Below are 22,232 nucleotides of genomic sequence, written 5' to 3'. Positions count from 1 at the left end.
ATGCGTATGGTTAGGATGCAGTCACGTCACTGGTCTGTGAGATATGGGCTGTGATGGATGGACATGGTGTTTAGCAGTATGGAGTTTTGTAAATTATTCCAGACAGCGAATATATTCTCCTCCACCAGCGGATTGATGAGCCAACATTTACTCAAGACTGTCATTCCACTTCATCAGTGCATGGTCCTGTGACCAGGAGTTACTGAATGACAACATCTTTCAGGTAATTCCCTGTTATTCACACGAGGATTGAACTGCAGGGCCTGAATCTATAGAGTGCAAAGGAAGAATGATGCGTTTGTCAATGTCACAGTATGCAGGGAAACTACAAAGGCAGCCAAAATCGAAACGGAGCGAGACTTCTCAGCGTCGACAGTAATCAATTCCATTTCAGCAGGCTTTTAATGTTGACAAAGGCGTTGTGCTATCATTAATGATAAGCATAGGAGCCTCTGCTTTAATTCCAATTGAAAATGACAACTGAAATTTACACGTGGAGCTAAACTCTGATTAGCAGTTCAAAATCATTAGATCACACATTTAAATCCTAACCAATTTTGCTCTTTGTGATAATCCAACCAAAACTTATCATCCATAGTTGTTTTACATATCCAGGAAAGCATTCATTTGTTTATGAAATGTAATGTGAATTATAAATGTAAGCTCAATTTTCACGATCTGCAAGCTCTGTTTTTGGTCACTTCCTACTCCTTTGATGAATAGGTGTCTCTGCTAAATGCACCACTATGTTCACTAATTGTGCACTCACAAATACGTGGTTCTTTAAGGCATGACGTGGGCGTGCCTCACATTTGGTGCTGGCACTATTGTCATAACAACAACAACAAATTTCCAACTCTGCACACATGGCATAATCTGCTATCATGCTAAGGTGCCATGCCAATAGCCCATGCTGTGCTAAAGGGAATAACATGGGAAACTAACATAGGTTCACTAGCTGCTGCTAGAAACTGCATGTTTCATGTGTCCTCTGACAATTCTAGGCCTATAGCAGCATAGCTAAAAGCTGCCAACATTTAAAAAATATGATTAGTGCATCTTTAAATACTGTAAACATAAAAATCACCCTGTATAATATAACACACGATACAACAGTATTGCCCTTAACCCTACATTAATGAAGCTTATAGCATTTATTTGTTGTCAGTACTGCATCATATCCTCTCTTGGTTCAGTACTGCTATGGTTATTTGTGAGGCTTTGGATTGTGCTGTGCTGTATCTGTTCTCTTCATAGTATTTACTGTTCCCGTTATTGTGTCCACCCCCCCTGCCTGTCCTCAAGGTAAGGGGAATCTTTTGAAACAGAATGAAAGGCTCAAGGTATTTAAAATCGAATGCCTCAGAGGGAGAGCTGAAAGAGTAAATATCCTCCAACACATACCAAACAATCACAGACAAAGTAGTCAAGGCTTTGAATTAGTCTGAGGTTTAACCTCTATAAAGTCCTTACTGTCTGTAAAGAATCAGCTCTTACATGAGGACATCACTCCAGACCAGAACCATGGAAACATTTGTCACAGATTTGGTGTTAATAGTTTCCAAGGTTCATATCAAATCTGTTATCAAGTTATCAGGGCTGAGAATGCAGCAGAGATCCACCTCAGCTAGCATCCCTCCCACTTCAGCTCCTACGCACTGTACTTAATGTACCTAAAGTTCTGCACAAAGATTGTAATTGACATTTCTGGGGTGCTAATTTTCAGTTTGCTTTGGTTCAGAAAATCTGGATAAAAAACTGACACCTTAAAACTCTTCTTATTGTTTGACTTGCTTTTTTGCCCCTTTGAATTTTTCCTTAGCAACCTGTCTACCGTTCTGTTGTAAGCAACACAGCTCTCTGCGTGGGCCACATAACGGTTTATGCATCACTCACGCAGTACAAGCGCCCTGAGGCACACTTTGTTTTTATTGCTCTGTTAATGCCCATAACCAAAAGGGTTGTGCATTGTTTTTAAGTTTTGCTCAAACCATTTACTCAGTACTGTACTAGAACCTATTCTGTGTAGACACACCCCATTAAGATGCCACTAATCTTCAACAGCAAACAGCAACATTGTGGCAGTATCTTATTATTGCCATGATTACATATTTTATCAACAAAATAAAGAACCATCCCGACAGAGTCACAATAAGGTAACATTCTCTTTATTTACAGAATTGTTGACAACATACTTTCAAACAATACCTGCCATACCCTTATGACTGCAGTTCTGTTAAAGCAATTAAAAACACTAGTTTAAGGTACAGGGAAACATAAGAAAGTACTTTTAACCCACAACAAATTAGTAGAGTATAAATGTAACTTTTGAGAGACTCTGTGTTCACAGATGTCAACACTTTATTTATGATACAAGACAGAAATAATCACCAGAACTAGAAGAAGACCCAAGTATAAATTGACCTGACACTTCAATTTCAACATTAAGAAATGTTACTTTTGGTATAGATTCCACATATATTTCATGTCTGCCCCATCATAAGCATTCCAAGTGTGGAACTCAGCAGTTTGGTCAGTTGGATACCGAAGTATGCGTACATGGGCCAGAAGATGAACCTGTACAAAAGTGTGATATTAAGTCCTTTGAACTGCTGAGTTATGTGGCCCGCACTGGAGCTTTTGATGGTTCTATCAGTTTATGCACAGTGCAGCAGAGGGCCAACTAATGGAGCCCCTTTGTGACTGCAGTAACAGGGGAATGCAATGACTGATGTAAATGTGGTCTGGCTTGTGCATAAAATGTATTGTCAGTGTCGGTGGCCCCCTCACTGTGTGTGAGGAGTCATTAGTTAAAATACCATATTCCAGTACACAGGATCTACCTTGTCATTTTAAAAGCAGGGTTGAAGCCTGTGGGAGAGAAGTGGTTCACAGGATACATTTGGTAATGGAAATTAAAATTAGACTTCCTTTATTCAGCTACTCAGTGTATTACACCCAGCTGTGAATTCAATGAATGGAGAGTGGAGCAAATTACCTTTGAGCCAGTAGAGATTTGTTTAATCACTTCAAAGCCCAGGACAAATAAGAAGTTACGGTAGATTGGTGTCCTTTGCCCACAGGATATTTGAAGTGTCAACACAGCAACAAACACAACATCCACTGACGGCTCTTGTTGTTTGTGGATATTATCTGTTACCCTGTGGAATGCAAAAATTAGAAACCACCTCAGCTTCAGGCCTCAGCCACTGAATAACACAGAGCAGGGGTTAGAGTGGCCGTCCTCCAAACAGAAGGTTGGCAGTTCGATCACAGTCTTGCCCATCTGCATGCCAACGTGTGCTTGGGAAGGATGCTGAACCTCTAATTTCCCCTCATAGAAAAACAAAGTGCTGCTAATAGATGCACTGTATGAATGTGTGTGTAAATGGGTGAATGGCAAAATGTAATGTAGACCACTTTGAGTGGTCATCAAGACTAGAAAAGCACTACAAACCATTTACACACATAATATCACACTATGATGGTTGGAAATACTTTTCTTTGGCAAGGCATCTGATGTCAGATGGTACTGATGATGGTTTGGTTTTAATCTAAGAAATTTACGCAAATAAATCCTCACCTTTGGTAGTTTCAGGAATGACTTGTAAAGACAGTAATTTCTCATATCAAACTCAGTGATTCCCACACATTAAGATGGAGAGGTGCCCTCTGTATTTGTTAAGTCTGTTATTTTATCACAGGCCATTTCTTTTGGTTCCCTTCAGTGTTTTTTAAATGTTGTGTGTGTCATAGCTGTTAAATCTTCCTTGTGACAGGTCTTGACAAACTGACACTGAACAATCTTGTGTGGAGGTTAGCATTGTTGAATGACAGCAAGAAGGTTCCCAGTTTGAACCCTGTTTCAACTGGGGTCTTTCATTGTAGAGTTTGCATGTTCACCCCACGTTAACCTGGGTTTTCTCCAGGTACTCCAGCTTCCTCCCACAGTCCAAAGAAATACAGATTTGGGATAGGTTATTTATAGACTTCATCCTATTCAACTGCATGATGTTATGATGATTATACACCCTGAAGGACATTCGATTTCAAGTTGGTTTCATGGAAGGCATGAATCTGATTTGTTAATTGTATGTCCATTTTCCAAGGAAAATGTTGAACTGGATCTAAATGTAGGATTCAACAACTGGGGACCCCGACTATCCACCTGAATTGTCTCAGCTACAGTGATAAAAACTGTTTGATCTTTTCATGCAAAAGGTAATGTAGAGTAAATCATACAGTGCTGCTCTTCATGGAAGTAATGTTTCATAACATTACAGAAACTATTCTAATAACACAAAATGTCTTCATCCGGTTGTTAATTTTAACTGCAAACATCTTCTAACTCACATTCATCCTGCTGCTGCATTATGTAAATCAATCATCTGTTTACTTCACAACAACAAGAACATTTGGTCCACTGGCAGAAAAGAAGAAAAGGAGGCGATTATGGGATGAAAAAGAATTCAAAAATGTCTGACACCCTCTTTGATGTTTACTGCAGAAGAGAGTGCATCTTTCCATTATACCTCCTAATTATTTCCGAACTTTCCAAAAGTCCTAAAGTAGCCGAAAGTTTTTCAAGGTTCAGACACGAACATAAATCAGTTGCAGTGTCCTGTAAATTACATAAATGAAACCATTCAGAAACTTGCAATGTTGATATTTAAGCCTATGCAATTATCATTTAAAACAGGAGTCATTTTTATGCAAATATCAATGTCAAGCAAAGAACTTTTCCACCTGCAAAATGTCTGCTCTTACATTTTCTATGCGAGGTGATCTTTGACCGTGCTCAACCCTGGAATCAACATCAACATCACACAGACTCACACACCAACAAACACATTCAAACACAGTAATAGTGGGCATATCTGTAAAATCTAACAAACACTTGCATTTCGAGCGGGGATGTGAGATCTAATCACAAGTGATTACATTCAGGATCAGGACACATTTTAATGCTCAGACTGAACAGACAAATTTAGCTGAGCCCTTGTGATCAGATCTCTCAGGACGGACGTTAACACCAGGTCTGATTGGGGCCTTAGTGCCAGGGTTCTGGTGTTTGCAGTGTTTGATCCTCTCGGACTGGTCTGCAGTCAATAGGCAACAGTTGCTGTTCACAGATTGACTGATTTTGATTCTTTCACTTTCTTCACACCATGCCAGTTGTGTTATTGTTGGGTCTATTGCAGTGCACGTGAAGCAACATACAGCAGCTACTGGCCACTGCATAAGACAGGGGGTTTCAACCTATGGAGACAGAACTTAGTGGGTACTATGTGTGTCTTCTATGTGTGTGGCCCTGCTTTTTTGTCCTGAGATATTTGTATTATTTTAGCCTTTTTCATTATGCGTCTGTTGTAGAAACGTCATCAACTCACCCTCTCCCTCGCTGTGAACCCTGCTGTCTTCTCACATCAGCGTCTTGGACAATCTTTTGAAACTTTTCACAAAGGGACTGGGTTGAGAAACAAGCAGTCCAAAATAATAATGGAATAATAATAAAAGCTCTTGGTGTATTTCTAAAACAGCACTTAATACCTGTTGTTTGACCAGTGGAGAGCTGCTCTGCTGGTCCTCCTGGATCTGTATGATTCCCCACTGAGTCAGTGGCCTAATGTAAGACTTAACAGCAGTGATCTGCAGAAAGTTGCAAGTATGCAGTGGTTTATACATCTTTCACAGAAAAATTTGCAGGCATATGCAGGTTTTCTTTAGTACAGGTAGGTTAAAAAAACTGATCCTTTCCGTTTGTAGAGAAAATAGGTTTTGTGTTTTGTTTGTCTTTTGCATCATGTCTGACATCACAACACACCGAAAAAAACGGAGCCTCTCAGGGCTTCCATACATCTGACTTATCAACACTTTTTATAGATTGAAATGGTTTAGATCCTAACACATCGAACAGCAACACAATAAATGTAACTGCAATATTCACTGTAATCTAATGGCCCCAATACAATGAGCGACACTTTTATATAGTCCGTTAATCCACTGGTTCACCTTTAAATCAAGAGTGGTCTGCCACTGAAGTGTTTCTATGTCCTTCTCTCCTCCACTCAGACAGGTCGGGTGGCCCTGAGTGGTGGCCATGTAGAGAAAGGGCAGGTATCAGCTGAGGGTTACTATGCCACAAAAGTAATGGAGGCAGAATATTGGGGTGAGGAGGTCAGCGTTCTTCACTGCTCTCTCTGTACCTAATACATTGTTCATCTCCAACCCTTGAGTGAACTTTGTCCGATTGAGTTTTCACCCATGGGAGAGAAAGACAGATGGGGATGAAGATGCAGGGAAAGTAAGAGTGGTCGTACAAATTCAGATGATTAAGACTAGTGAAAAGATCAAAAGGATTGTTTTATATTTAATTTCTGCCAACAGATCCCTCTCACTTAAATCGCACACACTGGATCTCTAAGGTTATGTTTAGGTTAGGTAAGGGTTATGCCTAAAGTAACTGGTTAAGGATAGAGTATGTCTACAGAAAATCAATATAAATCAATGAAATGTCCCCTGGAGATACAAATGTGTGTGTGTGTGTTTGTGTGTGTGTGTGTGTGTGTGTGTGTGTGTGTGTGTGTGTGTGTGTGTGTGTGTGTGTGTGGTGTGTTTGTGTTTAATTGCTGTCTTCCATGTTTGTCACATATTGCTTTAATCCCCCAGAATGAAGTCATATAGACAGAATGCATTAAAATCAGTCAGGCTCGTGCACTCACCACACACCACAGTATATGGTATGACATTCACATAGACACACACAGTACACAAATGTTCATTCCTTCAGACTATGTCAGATGACTTCATGCCTTGATACCCTTTACAAAGCAAGTATCAACATTGGCTAGGCTTGGAGGACGGATTAGAATCTAAGGTGGGAGTCCTTGAAGATAATGTAAACTGAATATTTCTCTCAGCTTTATGTGATTTGTAGCTCCCTGTGTACCGTTAGCATTCAGCAGTGGGGACAGTTTGTACAGGCCTGTGCTGTGAAGAGTGCTTGGTGGAGAGTGAAACAGAGATCGTCACGTTATAAAATGAAAATGGCTGACCTTGTCAAATCATTTCTTGTCCCTGCATTAATCTGAAGGTGCTTGAATTAGAGTAGATAAGGTCAAGGTATTCTAAACCAGCAGCCTGCATTGGGGTAAGGATCAAGCACAAAACAATAAATGTAAATAATTTGTTGACAGAGAATTACAGTTAGAGTAAATATAGGAAGGAACCAAGCTTGTATCCTTGGCTTCTTAGATGCACATATTCTACCTCACATATTTGCTGCTAAGAGCATAATACACCTGGACTGCTTAGTGGTTGACTTGCATTGTGGTCAGGGTATTAAAAATAAACTCAGAGTTGGCTTACATCCAACACCCAGGGATGATGGCACTTGGGCAGTCCGCTTCTTTTTGCTGGGCCATAAGTAAGCCATAGCAATATCACATGTCAACCACAGACGACAAATGTCTCTGGATTAGTTTTGTGCTGTTTGGAACATATCCGCAATTTACCACTTGGGCCACTTGATTACAGCTTACCTAGAGCACTGCATGTTTGCCAAAAGTGGGCCCTATTTGCTATTTTACAAGTGGGCAACTTTTGTCTCACGTCCATTTTGTCTGGTCCACAAGAAGGCCAGAAGTGCCACATCATACAGCAAGAGTATGAGATTCATGATTAAAAGAGCTCATTAGCCTTACATTAGCTGAGGAGGTGCTGCTGGTACTATGTTTATACATAACATCATGTACCTGAAACAACATTACTGCCATGATAACCATGCTGTTATATTTGAGCTCCACACCATCCCACAGGTTAAATTTATCTCCCTCCATCCCTCTGATTGAATTTTTAGGATGCACTGCACAAACACTACTTGCTGTAAATGTCTTTGTTCCCACCTCTCATCACACACAGGCACACACACGCACACACAGACACACACAGACACACACAGACACACACACACACACACACACACAAGCACACACACACACACACACACACACACACACACACACACACACACACACACACACACACACACACTTTCACACTGTCTACTGAAGTTAATAATTAGTGGGACGCAGCTGATACCTGCGCTGGAATCGGCTGCTAATCTGTTCCCATTGACTGAGCTGAGAAAGCAAATTGAGCTGCTAATGAGCATCATGACATCATTCTAATGACGGTGATCAATCTCAACAGAACAACTGCTGCCCACACATACACATACACACACACACACACACACACACACACACACACACACACACACACACACACACACACAGTTGGTTAAAAAGTTGTTGGTAGTTTCTCATCTGTGAAAAATAGATATAGTCTTATAATGCATTCAAACCAAATAAACATGAAAGATATGAATAGAAAAATACCCTGCATCTCTTGCACTGCGCGACGCACATGGCACACATGGCATGACGCAATAGAGTGTACATGATGCAATGCGGTGAACGTTACTCACACCGACCTGAGTTAGAAGGTCATTAGACTGCCCACTGGTAAGCCTCAGCTTGCACTGGAAAAGATATCAGACACAGCTCCTGAAGAAGACGGTGAAATTTTCCCAGCTGTGTGCTCCTCTGGATGGGGGTGTGGACACACAGAATGGTGCCTAACTGGTCCGATGCAACATCTGTAGTTACTTCATCCAGTCGTCCCCCTTTTAATGGCTAAATACATTATATATATCATACATGACCTTTTTGGTGGAGGTCATAAAAGGCTCATTGATTCCTTAAAGTTCCAGTGAGTAAGATTTAGATGAAAGAGATCTTTTGGCAGAAATTTAATATAAAATAAATCCTAGTGCAGTTTTCACTTGTGTGTTTCATCTAAATTAAACAAAATTGTTGTTTTCTTTACACTAGAATGGGCCCTTTATATTTCAATACCTATATTAACAACAGGAGTTGGTCCTATCTACAGAGGCCGCCATGTTCTTTTACAGTAGCCTAGTCTGGACAAACTAAACATATTTTGAATATTTTCAAAACTGGACAACTGGAGGCTACCACAGTTTCTCCTTTATGTTTGAAAGTGGAGGTTGAGTTGAGAGGTATTCAGCTGCAATATGCAACTTCACCACCAGATGTCACTACATTCTACACACTCAACCTTTAAAGCAGCTGGTCACTCTTGTTTTTACCAAATGATGTTCAATCAAGAAGAAGTATTCTGTTTTCAACTGGAGTGAACAATGATTTAATGTGGCAGAGAACTTGTGTGCATGACAGAAACCGGGCTGTGCCACAGAACAGTTTATGTTCATATTGCTTTATGTTCACATTACTTACTTACTTACATAAAGAGCGTTACCAGTGAGAGGCAGTGGAAAGCTGGTTTCATTCAATATTTATTTCCAGCCAATAAAATTTGCTATGTTTCTTCCACTCTTGAGGAATCGTCTCTGAAACTTCACATTAGAAGTCCACCAGAAAAGGTTGTGATAATGCCCTGTGAACTCTGATGCAGGATTTTAACATGAGAAGTACAAGTTAGTCTGTATCAGGTTGATGGATGATTCTAGAAATAAAGTCAGTTAATCTTACATAGACCATCAAAGAAATTGTAGTTCTTCTTTTTTTCTCCCTGCACATACAACCTTGAATGTGAATTGCTATTATGTCAGGCCGAGTGTACAGAGAGCAAATGCCTGGATGTTAGAAGTCTCTGCTGTTCAGACTAATGTTATAATTACACGGCAAAGGCTGGAGTCTGTGAGTGGGTGTGCAAGCCATGTGAGGTTAATGACTTCAGAGAGCTGCTATCTCTCCTCTGTAAAGCCCAGTGCTGATGACACTTAGGTCTACATTTAACTGCTGACTGGCGTTCACATAGCTGAGCTAAATACTGGAGTCTCCAGCACCTTTATAACGGTTCTCAGGCGGTTTAAAAGCTGCGATTAAACCAGCAGTGGAAGTAGAGAGCTGGAACAAGGCCATATGCCAGCCTGTTTCGTTCTGTATAAACAATACAGAAATTGTATGTATGTATATAGCACTGTTTTTAGTCTCAATGACCTTTCAAAGCACTTTATATTGCAGTTTTTCCATTCAGCCATTTACAAACTCATTCTTACAGTGCATCTATGTGGAGCACTTTCTCTATCACGTAGCATTCACACAGTGCAGGCACAGCCATCAGGAGCATTCTTGGGGTTCAGTGTCTCGCCTAAGGACACTTCGGCATTCCTAATAGAGCAGGGTATCAAACCATCTATCCTTTGGTTTGTGTACGACCTGCCTCCTAAACCACTGTGGCTTTAAAAGTCATGCATGGCTCTCTGGTGAAGATTGGTTTGAGCAAGTTGTTTGGCTTAAACCAGGTGTGAGTAGCATCATCATGTTCAGCCATCCCATTAGAGAGGTTTGTGTGATACATGTGTTCAATAATTTTGGTTGGTGAAAGTTTTAAAACTTGAAATGGCCCTGTTTGAGAGAGGATGTTGTCTTACCGGTCCAAGACACCAGAAGGTGAAAACTTGTTGGAATGCTCACAGTATTCAAAAAGTGTCAGTAAAACTTGATGTGACCTGTAAGACCTTCCATCGGAGAAGACGGTCGGAGGAGTGGGCAGTAAGGGTGTTCATCTGTTAACACAGCAAAGTGGAAACATAATCTGTGTTAACCAGGCCACAGTAATTAATCCAGTAACCATTCACTGTATCCACAATGGCAAGAAAATTAGCGACAGTTTGGTCGACAATAAATTAAGTTAGAATGTTGTTAGCAACACATAAGCCTCAAGCAGGAGGCTAATGGCTAGCTTCCATAACAGCAAACTGATTGCAGATGAAACTACATTAACAGAGAACAACAGCAGCATAGATAATTCTAGTTTGAGTGATAAACAAATAAACCTCTGGTCTGAGTCTCTGTTGCTCCCTGGTGAAAAGATGCCAGTTCCTGTCTCCCTCCACTGTAGACTAGTGTTGAGACGTTCGAAAACGATTCTGTTCTTTTCAATGGCTCTTTGATGTGAACAAAAGACGCCAAGTTATACTTGTCGTCATACTTGTCCGAGAACATTCACCCCTTTGAGAAGGACAAGGGGGAGGGGGAACTTCTCATCTTTCATGCACTTCATTTTACAGAGTAAGCAATTGTCCTTTAATACTGTCCCATTGTCAGGATTGTTTAATGTATATATGAAGCCATTTAACATAATAAGAAAATGGTTGTGATAACTTTTAACCCAAGGCAGTCTTTTATTTGTGAACTTGAGTTTGAGAAATTAAACATTCCTTGTGCCTGTGTTGTGTGGTTGCCTGCTGTAAGGAAAGTTTTAAATAACCAATAACTGTCTAAATGGCAGAGTATGCATGATAACTAGTTATAGAGACGTTAGTCTCCTTAATTCCGTTTGAAGACTGCTGAAGCTCAAGGTTCCTGCTCTTGTATGATATGTGTGTGTGTGTGTGTGTGTGTGTGTGTTTGTGTGTGTGTGTGTGTGTTTGTGTGTGTGTGTGTGTGTGTGTGTGTGTGTGTGTGTGTGTGTGTGTGTGTGTGTGCGTGCGTGCGTGTGTGCATGTGTGTGTGTCTGTGTGTGATTGTGTGATTGTGTGTGATTGTGTGTGTGTATTTGGCTTTGCCCCACCCGCAGATAGACAGACATATGCATGAATAAGATTCAAGGCTGGGCAACATTATTTGAACACATTTCACATAGAAGGTAAAATCAAGGTAAGGTTAATTCATCAGTAGTTTAGTGTTGCTAAACCACACATACAAGAAGAAATTATATTGTTGGGAAATTGTATTGTTGGGATATCTGATTCAAATCTATTATATAATCATTACACGTTGTTATTTAGCTGATTAACTGAGTGACCCCTGTCCCCTGTTCCCTTAAAGAATGTTAATACAACTCCTATCAAAGAGCCATAGTTCCAAACACTACTGTTGACATACAAACATAAGGAAAAATATATCTATAACTCCCAATGTACATTTCATTAAGGAACTATACTAATTACAGATCTTAAGAGAAAAGTTTCCAGGCTGATAAATTAAAACAAGGAGCTACAAGGAGCTGAAACATTCAGTAGAACTTCATTCTCTCGATGAGACATTGCTTTCATCTGCAGTGCAAATATTAGTGATTGGTGCGGATTTATGGAGGCAAACGGTCCATAGAGAAGGTGTATAACATGCAGCAAGTCTTATTGCATGAAGAGCTGTGGCATAAAGAATGGCTGGTTAAACAGGTCACTCTGAGAAAAAATGGGTCAGAGAAGTAGGGCTATTTAGTTGTTTCTATGATTAGGCCCAGAGCATGATGAGAGATCAAAATGATCATAGTTCAGGACTGAGCAAAGGGTTGCAATATAGTGGTAATACCAGCAGGGTGCATTTAATACATATGGCAACTGAATAAAGTGAGCATTAATATAAATAATTTAATTTGAAGGGATATTTACTGATTTTTTAAAATAACATACAGATGTATGGGTTTAATAACCAGTCTAGGAAGTATTTTGGTATTTTTAGTAATGTATTCAGTTACATAGGGTATTCCTCAATGAATGTGGATGCATTGAAAATATAATTAGTTATAACTAAGCTATCTCAGTTTAGTGGAAGGACTCATCAGGGGTCAACTTGCTACACCTTCTTAGTGTGAACTCATACTAAAAGAAAATCATTACACATGATTAATCATCATGATGATGTAGATTTGTGGTAAATGTATACATGTTGTCACCACTTTCACATGACATCATATACCAGAGCCCTCCCAGGTCTTCAGTTTCCCCTCTATATCTGATTAGAGTCTGTCTTCACGACCCATAAAAACTATCTACATTGATTAATAGAACACATCCACCCTGTGGATTTGACCTATCTAGTCAGCTGACACAGACTAATGAGTGATGTTACTCAAGCTCCATCCAGTCCAATTAGCTGTTGTGAGTCAGGAAGTAGCTAACACTGCTTTTTCACAAGGAGGGAAATAATGAGAGGCCTCTCTGCTGAGGGTAAAACAAGATAATGGGTGCTCTCAGAATGGCCAATCACAGCTGCTTTATTTGCAAAGCATTGTGATGTTGGAGTGTTATCCTCATAAGACTAGTTATTTACAGATGGAGTAATTTGTCAAAGTGCTGGCGTTCATTCGGCACAGGATGCATACAGTTGTAAATTACTGCCCCTCTATCACTACACCAATTTACACTGTTTGGACACATTTAATTCTACTTCCTCGACACCGAGCAGGTGAAACAGTCTGTGCATTCGTTATGTGAAAAGCAGTTGGGGCCGCAGGCAACCGCTGAGCATGGGCTGTGAAGCTGATCTCTGTAATCCCAGCCATGCTCCCCAGGCCCCGATCAAATCTGATCACCCAGAATTACTGAGGGTTTATCTCCATGTCCAAAGACATGTTACGCATGAAAACTAAGGTGAGACTGTGTTTGAATGTGATTGACTGGGTGTCTCTGTGTAGTAGGTCTGGAAATAGTTCAGATAGATGCTGCCGTGAATGTTGCTGTACTCATGAAGACACAGATGATAAATATGAGACTATATTTTGTTGATAAAAATAAAGGGAAATAAGAAAATATCGAGCAAAAGACCTGGATATAGAGCTTCCCATTCTCCTAGTCCTGCAGGGTGCCAGTCGGGTTTGTTCTTCATGAAAATTCATGAAATAAAAATTGCTCAGTGCATTAACATCTAAAGATTTATTTTGAATGATGACTGCAGGGGTTGGAGTTTTACTTCTTTTCTCTTCAAAAGTCCACAAAATATGCAATTTTCCCAAGGAATGCCCAAACTTTAGCCCACAACTGCATGTGGGCATCTGGCTGAATAACAGCCAACTCACTTAAAACACTCCAGACTAAATATGAACTGTCATTCATTTGCTTTCACTGCCCAGTTCCCTGTTTGAAAACATCATCTCCAGGGCCATATTCTGAGTGATGTGTTGCACTTTGCACTTAAGACTGCCACTTTTTAGAAACTGACCTGTCATTTTAGAGGAGGTGACAGTTCAAAATTGGAGGTTGTTTTACTGTGTCACATCACATTAAACTCTTATTAGGTAACGGCAGCATAAAAACAAGTGAATTAACTCATAATAAAACAAAATAATACTGAATGCATAACAAGGCATCTGCTCTCCCAGCTGCCAGTCACCACAGCTGTCTCTTGCACAAACACTAACCTAATGAGAACAGCAGTCTACAGATTCATAAATAACTATCCAAGCTAATGTGGGCAGCTCACATGTGCTTTACACATGGACCGTCGTTAGGGGCACAATACGTTTAAGTTGCTGTCCAAACACATTAGAAAAAGAAAATGCAGGTGTCAACTTTCTAGCACAGCACGCATGAAATTAATTTGACAGTTTTGCTTATCAACTAGTTATTTGGCCTCAGTGGGCAACACATACACACACCAGCGCTCAGGCATTTAAAGAGGGCGGAATGGTTAGTTCTCCAAAGCCCGGAGGTCGTATTCTATCAAGACTGGTGACTGATTTTCCAGGACACTCACATGAGTGTACTGTACGCTCACATGCACACATGATGGGAGGCATATATGAAGAGCAGCACTACTAATAGATTATACTATATCCTATAGTGTTTTCAAAGAAGAATTTTCGACGTGTATGAATAATACATTACATAAACAACGATCTTACAAATAACTGATCAGTAATAAACAAGAGTATAGAAAAATTAGAGCTCACACATATTCCTGGTCTGTGGAAAAATCAGTGAAAGGTCATGCAGGTACATTGTCCATTCATTCAGTCATATGCAAGGACATCCATCAGCTGTTCTGTGTGTAGAAACACAAAACATGCATTTGAATACATACCGTCTACAATTTGTGTGTCCCAGTGCTAAAGGCTTGGTGACATAAAGACTGAAATGCTGCGAATTAAGTGTTTGATTTGTACCATGAACTGTTGTGTGAGGATTGACTGATGACTCCACAGTGAACACTTTGACAGAAGAGGATTATCATTATTATCATTGATTTATAAATAGGTTTATTGTTGTAATTAACATATTTATGATCATAGTGGTCGCATTCCTGTCATTATAACAATATATGATTGTAGTAATTATTCCTATTTGTGTGATTATAAATATTATTATTATTATATAGAAAACACACACACACACGGAACCTCCCAAAAGGAGATTCGACCAGCCATTAAATCCAAGGGTTCACTTAATACTTGATGGGTGTGTTCAATAAACCCATGAACATGTTTTTTCAAGGAAAAAAAGAACAGGATTTTAAACTGGATGTTAAGGTAGGAGTAATGGGACACCTCCCTTCATTTTGGTCTATGTGCCAAGTTTAGCAAAAGAATTGGACCCAAACACTAAACTCAGTGATGAAGGCAGAGTGAAAGTTAAACAGAGATTTACAGAATATTTACAGAATATTAGAACGAGAAACAGATCTAACAGTTTGTAGGTGAACGGGATGAGAGCGGAGAGGCAGGTGAGGAATGATATCCAGAGACAATATAACACAAACCAGTATGAGGGGCCGTGAGGGACATTATTCAGAATACCCTCTCACACACACAACTGAAATGCTCTCACACACACTACTGAAAAACTATAGGCTCACACACACAACTGAAATGCTCTCACACACACTACTGAAAAACTATACCCTCACACACACAACTGAAATGCTCTAACACACACTTATTAAAAGCTCTCACACGCACATATGAAAAGCTCTCATACAGACATATGAAAATTTCAGTTGAAACGGAAGGTGTTTCAGTTGAAACGGAAGGTGTTTCAGTTAAAAAGGAAGGTGTTTCAGTTGAAACGGAAGGTGTTTCAGTTAAAAAGGAAGGTGATCAAGGATGGAATCTCAACCATGTGCTCAACAGCCCTCAACCAATTTAGCAGAAGCAACGGCATTACTCAACAATATATTGGCCTCAGCGGAGGCAATCAGGACTCTGTCTGAGGCCTCAACTGTTCCCTGTCTGGCCTCATGTTCATAAAGCAAGTTGCGAAAGCATCTATACAATGATCCTAGTAGATTACTCACATCACTATCATCATGATTATATCTGGACACAGCAAGAAATGCAGATAGAGTTCGTGTATGATCATCAAGCTCTCTATAAAGTCTCTCTTGACCGAAATTGTTGGATTCCTCCCTTTGCAATAAGTCAATGCATTGCAGAGCACTAGTTAAAAAACTTACAATATCCTCTTCATTGCCTCTCACCTCAAAAAATAAAGTTTGGACGAGAAAAACAAGGAGGATCAGGTGAACATGCATTGTGGTTGAAGTACTACTTCAAATCCAGTAAAAGCACATGCACTTCCTGGTGTGGACTTCCTGTTTCCTTCAGTTGAAAGGAAGGCCTTCCTTTTTAATTGTAATGCATTTAATTGTATTCACCACTGAACCGTTATATTCCACAATACTATGCAAGAGCATTTCAGTTGTGTATATGAGCACATTTCACTAGTATGTGTGGGAGATTTTCAGTAGTGTGTAAGATCATTTCAGTAGTCTGTGTGAGAGCTTTTCAGCAGTGTGTGTGAGTGCATTTCAGTAGTGTGTGTGAGAGCTTTTCAGTAGTGTGTGTGAGAGCTTTTCAGTAGTGTGTGTGAGAGCATTTCAGTAGTGTGTGTGAGAGCATTTCAGTAGTCTGTGTGAGAGCTTTTCAGCAGTGTGTGTGAGAGCATTTCAGTAGTGTGTGTGAGAGCTTTTCAGTAGTGTGTGTGAGAGCATTTCAGTAGTGTGTGTGAGAGCATTTCAGTAGTGTGTGTGAGAGCTTTTCAGTAGTGTGTGTGAGAGCTTTTCAGTAGTGTGTGTGTGAGAGCGGCGTTTTTCAGTTGTTTGTGTGAGAGCATTTCAGTAGCGTGTGTGAGAGGGTATAGTTTTTCAGTAGTGTGTGTGAGAGCATTTCAGTAGTGTGTGTGAGAGCGTATAGTTTTTCAGTAGTGTGTGTGAGAGCATTTCAGTTGTGTGTGTGAGCGTATAGTTTTTCAGTAGTGTGTATGAGAGCATTTCAGTTGTGTGTGTGAGAGCTTTTCAGTTGTGTGTGTGAGAGGGTATTCTGAATAATGTCCCTCACGGCCCCTCATACGTTGCACCGCCGTGACGCAATCAGACTTCAAATGCAGCCTCTAAGGATGCATGCCCCAAATTGCGACACAGCTACACTCACAGACAGAGGAGAGGCCATTGGCGCGATACGAAGACTTTGTGTATCAGCAAGCTCAACAGACACACTCACACCCGAATTTGTAGGGAACCTTATTTTGGCCTTTGTGTAACCCACCTGCTTGGATCATTGATAGTGCCTTATGACTCATCATATAGAGCTCCGCCCCTCATCCAAATGTATCCATCCAGCCGCTGCAGTCTTCTCTTCAGGGTTCTCTTCTAATAAAGAGGACACCATTAACTGCTTTATTTGGAGGTTTTATGAAATCTGTAATGTGTCCATGAAGTCTGTTAGGAACAGCTGTGGCTCAAGAGAATGGGTCGTCCACTAACTGTCCCTCAATTTACTCCCAAAATTGTTATTAACTCAGTGTATTGCAATTACATATTAAATTGCCATTTAATTTTATGATAAAAGGCCAATGCAAAGGGTCACATTATATGAAGTGTTTTCTATCAAGTTGAATATTTGTATATTTAACTGCATTTAATTCATTTAATATGTGTTTCAAATAAATAAAGTCACAGTTTAAGCCATAATTATTTGTTTGAGTATATGAATTAAATTATATTAGAGAATTATTATAGACAGTGTTGATCACTTAACTTAACTAAAGAATGAGAATATACTTAATATATTATGAGCAATATTAAGTCTATCCACCAGACACAATGGTGGCCAAGCTTCTGAATCATTAAGCCGAATAATACTAAATTATTTCTTGAATTGTTCTGGGACAGGGTTCTTGTATCAGAGTTCCTGCCAACATGATACCACATGATACATAGCACCTCAGTTGCTTCCTGCTGTATCCGATGATTGTCTCATTGTCAATATTTATATCTTTAACACAGAAAAATCCATTCCCCTGACATTATTTCCTCAGTGAAATCATTCGTATGTGAACCTTGTGACCACTGCCTGGAAAATGCATTTTTACCTTTTTCCATTTGCTTCAGGTCACCTGTACGAATACACACACACACCGGCACACACACACACACACACACACACACACACACACACACACACACACACACACACACACACACACACACACACACACACACACACACACACACACACACACACACACACACACACACACACACACACACACACATTTAATAAGAAATCCATGGAGGGCACAGCTGACCCCTGCATTCATCCAGCTGAGGTTATTAACTTCCACTTTCTCCTCTGTCCACATTTCTAACACGGCAGCAGCCGCCTGCTAAACATGACAAAGCCATAGCATGTGAAACAGTCATGATCAGTCCACTGAGCTGGGTCACCATCCAAAACGTGTTTTCAATGCAAAATATAGTAAAGACTCAGACTCAGATGTATTGACGATGACATTTCAGTGAAATGTTATCAGCATTGCCAAAATATTAAAATAATACATGCATTCGCAGTTACATGAAGCTTAGGCCTTTTCAGATTTTTTTTTTTTTCTTCCCTTCACTGAAACGTAATTTTACTTGAGAGTCAATCAATCAATATTGTGCTTGGTTTCATTTTGGAGACTGTGTCGTTCAGTGTTGGCCCTTTGGGTTCTCCCACGGCCTGTAGGCTATTGATCATTGTTGTTGACTTTACCAATCCTCTGCTTTTACAAGAGCTGCAATAGATAACCTGCTGTGCTGCAGGATAATGGATATGGTGGCACCTGGTGACCTAGAAGTAACACAAAGTGTCACTATGAAGCTCACTCATTGATTGAATCTAAACTTTCTTTTTTCTGCACATTCCTATAGCCTTCGATTGGTAACAGTGGCGTCCTGCTGCTGGAATTTACCACAAACTGAAAGGATGTTGTAAAAATAACATTATAATTTATACCTCACATTTGTACACAATGTTACTGTCAGAAACATTACCCCATCATCAATATCTCATTTGTGAAGAGCATGCCTACATGTCGGGCGGCACGGTGGTTAGCATTGTAAGCTCACAGCAAGAAGGTTACATGTTCCATGGTTGCATGTTCCCTCCACGTCTGCGTGGGTGTTCTCCAGGTACTCCAGCTTCCTCCCGCAGTCCAAAGACATGCAGATTGCAGTTAAGTCTATTGGAAAATGTAAATTGACCATCAGTGTGAATGTGAGTGTGAGTAGTTGATGGTCCTGCAGTACGTGTAGACAATATACAGACTGTACAGATATGTAAATGTGCATCACCAGCTGTTGTGACAATGTGATATGTGAAGACGCTCCATACCGATATAAACGTTGTTATGGATTGGAACAGAAACTGGACCAAGCGCAAAAACTCAGACAAGAGCTCAAAGTAAAAATACAGTTTGGATCAAATTTTGCTAATAAAAAACAGCGACTCAGAACCGTGGTGAAGCCCTGTGGACTCAAAGTGAGCGATCGGCCAAAGACTGACGGGAACCTGGAATACGATCTTTGAACAGCTAAAGTGTGCCGGATTACCAGACAGGAAACAGGCAGGAAGGTAAATACAGCATAATACGTAGGACTGTGAATCTGGTGACAAGTGGAGTGTAGACCATGGTTCTTATACTGCACAGATGATTAGTGGAGATGAGCATGTGCATGCTTAAACCTGCCTATCAATCACACACACACTCATTTATCCAAGAATGCAGCACCAATTACATTTTACCTTTCGTCTTCAATACAGATTAATCCACATCACAACATATATTTAGGGGGAAATGCAACTGAATTATGTTTTGTTTGTATTATCTTTTGATTCATATTTTGTTTCTCTGACAAGTCGTTATAACTACATCCTACAGTTATGGATGTTTTGAAACATCTGGTTCTAGAATGTAAATAGAGTATTTAACCAATAACTTTATCCAGATATTTAAGGTAAAGACACTGCCAGGCTGCACAGCACCAACCAATCTCTGCATTTGCTTCACATCACTGCGATATATACCCCCTAATGGAATGGGGGGGATTAGTTGGCAGCCCGGGGAGATTGTGCTCTACTGTGTCACACATTGGTTCAAAATGATTTTGTATGAATTTTGAACGTTTAATGATCAATGAGTTTTTTGTACTGATAGAAAGTGTAACAGTCTTCTCTTATATGCAACTCTGATGTGAAACATTGTGACAGCGCTGCTTCCATCTACCGCTTAGTTAGCAGGTGGAGATTCAAACTGTCCAAGAGCTGAGACTATGTTTCTCTTTAGTTTTACAGCAATTTCCTAACCTTCAGCTTTACTTTTAGTCCAAAAGAAATTTTTTATACCAAAAAATCAAATAAATTGTTATGTTTGTTGTCATACATCGCTGACTCTTTTTAAAATCAGGTGTGAAAACAAATTTGTGATGTTTTTATTTAAAGTGTTGGGGACTGAAAAAACTGAGAAAATCTGAGAGAAACATCTTGGTTGAGGTCAAGCTGTAAAAGTGAAATGCTTAGTTCTCATATCTTGATCTGATTTCAAGTATCAGATGATTTCACAGTTTCATCAGCACATGTACGTACAATCACACTGATATAACGTGTACTTGTTGTTATTCATCAGCAATGAACACATTTTTACGTAATCTGTCTGTTCTACTGAGAGTGTATGATAATAAAAGGTATAGGGAAAAAGCCCCAACCCCCCTGACTACTATAGAGCCCTTTAATATCCCTCAGGGCCCTACTGCCCAGCCCCCACTCAACCCAAATGCATGCACACACACTAAAGCGACCATTACACAATTCCTTGTGGATGCATGCTCTTAGCTAACTTCTCGCTGTGTCAGAGACGGCCTAAAGCCCCGGCCATGCGAGACAGGTTCTCCCGCTATACTATACTGTGACTCAGTGGACAGCTACTGTAGCATGCCCAAAGCTCATTCAAGCAGCAGGAGGTGTTGCACGCTAATGTACAAAGAAGACACCGGCAGACAAATGAAGCTCGACCTTTGGTTTAGGCGCAGGTGTGGGTGAAGCTCTCCTGGTGCTGGATTATGATTTTGTGCAGGCTGAGAGCAGAGCACCGTACAGGGCCTTTGAAAATCCATGTACAAAAGAGCGGAGGTTTTGTCGTGCCTGCCTCATGAAACATGCATGAGGTGAGACAACTCGCAACGTGTATTATTCATGCAATAGCTGAAAGTTGCTGGAAATATTATAAATTGTGTTCCGTATTTGATGATGATGTACCAGAACCTAAAATAGCTTCAGTCAGTCTCCAGCAACCCCTGCAAAGATTACAAGGTGCAATCGTACACAAGCGTTGGCATTCATGAGCCCTGTCATACATTTCACCTACTGGTGCCACCCAACTTATGGTGGAGCCAGTGTGGGTCAACATGTAGATTGACACCAAGGCTGAGTTTCAAATCATTCACCAATAACAATAGTGCACTCATTGTCTCCCACAATGCATCGTGAAAAGTGGTGTACAACCAACGGTCAACAACAGAGCAGTCATGCATTACGCTCACGGTGGAGAGACAAGAGGAGCGAGGGCAGCAGCAACAGCCTGACCTGTACACATGTAAATGAGAACAATGCAACACCTCACAGCACAAACTGAAACAAGTTTATTTTTACATTTAAATAATTGTCATTCAACGTGTTCTTTTTACGTAAAAGTATTAATAATAAGTGTAAAAAAACATAAAAAATTGATTATAGGATAATATGGGATTTTTTGTTTTTGTTGTACATTGTAATCCTTAAACAATGACATAATTACCAGCGCAGGGAAAGTGGGCAGAGTAGAGTCCGAAAGCTTTTTTATTTCTTTTGCCGATGAACTCGATATGTAGTGCTCTACATAGAAGTCGAGATTAAAGCTGTCTTTTAATTTAATGTTATTTGATTGGAAAAAACTAAACAAAATTTTTTCATGTTCATAAGGTCCCAGTCAAATTAATGAAGTTCTCCAATGCTTTCTTGTTTCATGTACATAAAGTTTGAAGACTTGAAAGAGGCAAGAATGGTCCCTGTAGAAGAACTGGAAGAGTTTATTCCCTCTTATCCATATTTTAACGCTGTATAATAATATATCATAATATAATATAATTGTCTCAGACATTTTATATGTT

This window comes from Limanda limanda, chromosome 7 (assembly GCF_963576545.1).
Source record: "Limanda limanda chromosome 7, fLimLim1.1, whole genome shotgun sequence".
Lineage (NCBI taxonomy): Eukaryota > Metazoa > Chordata > Actinopteri > Pleuronectiformes > Pleuronectidae > Limanda > Limanda limanda.
Note: the sequence above shows the minus strand (reverse complement) of the source record.